This window comes from Zingiber officinale, chromosome 7A (genome assembly GCF_018446385.1).
Source record: "Zingiber officinale cultivar Zhangliang chromosome 7A, Zo_v1.1, whole genome shotgun sequence".
Classification (NCBI taxonomy): domain Eukaryota; kingdom Viridiplantae; phylum Streptophyta; class Magnoliopsida; order Zingiberales; family Zingiberaceae; genus Zingiber; species Zingiber officinale.
Window position 1 is genome coordinate 8,040,467 of NC_055998.1, and position 3,142 is coordinate 8,043,608.

The following is a 3,142-nucleotide window of genomic DNA, read 5'->3' on the forward strand; positions in this document are numbered from 1 at the left end:
ACCACAAAAAAAAACTACAAATGCTCCCGTAGAAACTTCAATGGTATCATAGGATCAAAGTGAACCTTGAGATAGATCGATCGTCTGGAATCCACTGATACATTCCTTAGAATCTCCAATAGAAACTTTAAGGATATACTGCAGCAAGAGAGAATTTTGAGAGAATAAGAAGAAAAAATCAAGGACATGCTAAAAGGTTGTATTATATTGATCCTGATCGCCACAGGGGCTATTGTGTACAATAAAAAAGTTGGTTATCATCCAATTTGCAATCTCCTACAATTCCCCTTCACTTTTGAATGAAAGATGTGGAAATATTTTTGAATTTAATTGTAGGAACTATATTTATAGGATTTTGAAATCATTGCCTAAAAGATAATGGTCATGAACATTATGTACCTTTTAGATTTGAGGTCAAAATTCCTTCAAAAGCACAGAGATCAATCTGTGAACAAAAGCATAGAGACCAAAACACGGATCATCAACAAAATATAATACTTTGCTTTATGTTTATATAATACTTTGCTTTATGTTTATATAGTGCATTTTCACAAACAAGATATCGTATTTTAGCAACAAGGATACCCTTGATTACTCCTCTATAATCTGTAGATTAATCTACTGAGAAAAGAAAGAAACAAGACTAAAAAAGACAAAAGAAAGGGTTGGAAAAATACTATTATTGATTCTAGTGAATCTCATGAAGTACCATGCCCTTAAATCCAAACTTCCATTTACTACCAAATCAAAAACTCAGAAAGCATTATATCGTGACAAAGAAAATCACAATCTTTCATCACTATGCAACTATCTGGATTAAAGGAAAGACTACGAGAATAGTGAAAAAAGTACAACAAAAAATAGAGTTTAATAGGAAAGAGGGCAGAGCACATCTTATTAAATTATCTATATTGCTAAGTTACATTATCAACTAAAAAACTTTGGAGAACAATTTTCACAAGAGTTACTATTATAGTTTGATCCTGAGTCCATGGGGTTTAATTAATAACTAATGGATATAATTTAACTATTGATTAAAGGCAAGTCCAACATATTGATGAGAGAAAATTTCCTACAAGTCACAAACTGAGTTTGTATAGATTACTTGATCTGTATTTTTCAATTGAGGTCAAAATTGAGAAATGAAATGACAATTCTTAATGAAGAAACTATTGTACTAGTTCATGATAAAACAAATTTCATTCAGGTTATCTAACTATACTTTCAACCAGGGGCGGACCCAAGAATTGACAAGAGAAGTGGCTAAAATTTTTAACTACTACTACTACAACAACAACAACCAAGTCTTATCCCAATAGGTGGGGTTGACTTTATGGATCCTTCTACATCATTGAATTATATCCCCTACTATATCTATTAGTGCAATATCCCTAGGTCAAGGTTGACTGAGCTTGAGTTAGCACGAGCTTGAGTTGGCATAAGCTTGAGTCTTGATGTTTGAGTTTTAATGTTTGACAATATATGGAGATTATAGGAGCAATCATCCGATTGGGAAGATTGTTGGAGTAATTCCCCTCTGGTCAAGATTTAACCAGTCTAATGTGAAGAAGAGTTAAGTAGGTTAAAGAGTTAATCATATACTTGACTGGGAAAATCTTAATTGGAGGTTAGGCAAGGGAAAATCTTGGTGAGTGAAGCCAGGTGAAAGACCTAGTGAGTGAAGCTAGACAGTTGAAAAATCTTGGTGAGTGAAGCCAGGTGAAAGATCTAGTGAGTGAAACTAGGCAAGTGAAAGTCTTGGTGAGTGAAGTCGGGCAGTGGGAAAATCTTAATGAATGAAGCTAGGTGAAAGTCCTGGTGAGTGAAGTCAGGTAGATGGAAAGTCTTAGTAAGTGAAGCCAGGCAGATGGTGAGTGAAGCCAAACACATGGAGATTCAGGTGGGTCAAGGCTGATCGGACACCTGGTGTTGGGAAGCCCAAGTAGTTCAAAGGATTGACCAGACACTTGGCACGAGGAGAAAAGTCCAAGTGGGTCAAAGGATTGACCGGACACTTGGTGAAGAAGTCATAACAGGTTAAGGTTGACTGAATACTAGGCACGAGGAGTTCCAACAGGTCATGGTTGACCGAATGTTGGATTTGGGGACCCTTGAGCTTGAGTTAAGCAAGTCAAGGATGGTCAATCAATCAGGTGATCGATTGGACCAAAGCCTAATTGATCAGTCGATCGATTCGAAGAATGCTATGATAAACAGCAGCCCAATCGCTCGGTCGATCGATTGAGGGTGTTTATCACACAAACAGAAGCCTCCCCAATCGATCAACTAATCGATTGGGCACCACTAATCGATTAGCCGATCAATTGGGGGTTGGAAATCGCGTGTAACGTGAGAAAGCTGAATCGATCAGCTGATCAATTTAGGTTTTTCCAACGAAGAGCACAGAGACGCTCTGAATCGATCAACTGATCGATTCAATCCTCCCCAATCGATTGGGATACGGTCGTTGTGTAGGATGCAGGTTTTAGACGGTCGAGATCGCTAGGATCTAATGTGAAAATTGATTGGGAGGAGCCCCAATCGATTGGAAGCCCTAGAAGCACATATATAAAGGCGATGAAGCATTTAAACGCAATAACCTTTCTTCTCCAGCTCATGCGATCTTCTCCAACACTCACTGCCAATTCTTGGGAGCTCTTGGGGACAATTGCTGTTGCACTTTCAAGGTTCAAGAGGCGATCAACTACAACAAGGTCAAGCAAGAAGAGGTTTTTCCTTTGTGTACTTGTATTTTTCTTCTTGTGTTGTGTTGTATGTTGTGTGAGTCTTGTACGAGGTTTCTCCGCCTCTGGTAGTTACCAAGAAGGAGTATTTTTCATAGTGAAAAGCGTGTCGTGTATGGATCCTTAGATTAGTTATCTCTTCTTAAGATGGATACCAAGTAAATCCTTTGTGTTAGCATTGTGAGAGTTGCTTGAGTGTTTTCCACTGCAACAACATCATTAAAGCAAGCAACAGAAGCACGATGAGCTATTCACCCCCCACTAACTACAAATTGACCCTAACAAGTGTATCAAAGCGAGGTCACTCTTCTCTGAAATCATTGCCAAAAAGGGAAACAAACTAGAGGGAGAAGAAGTTGAAGCAAGATCATCAAATTCAAAAACTTCAAAAGAGCTCA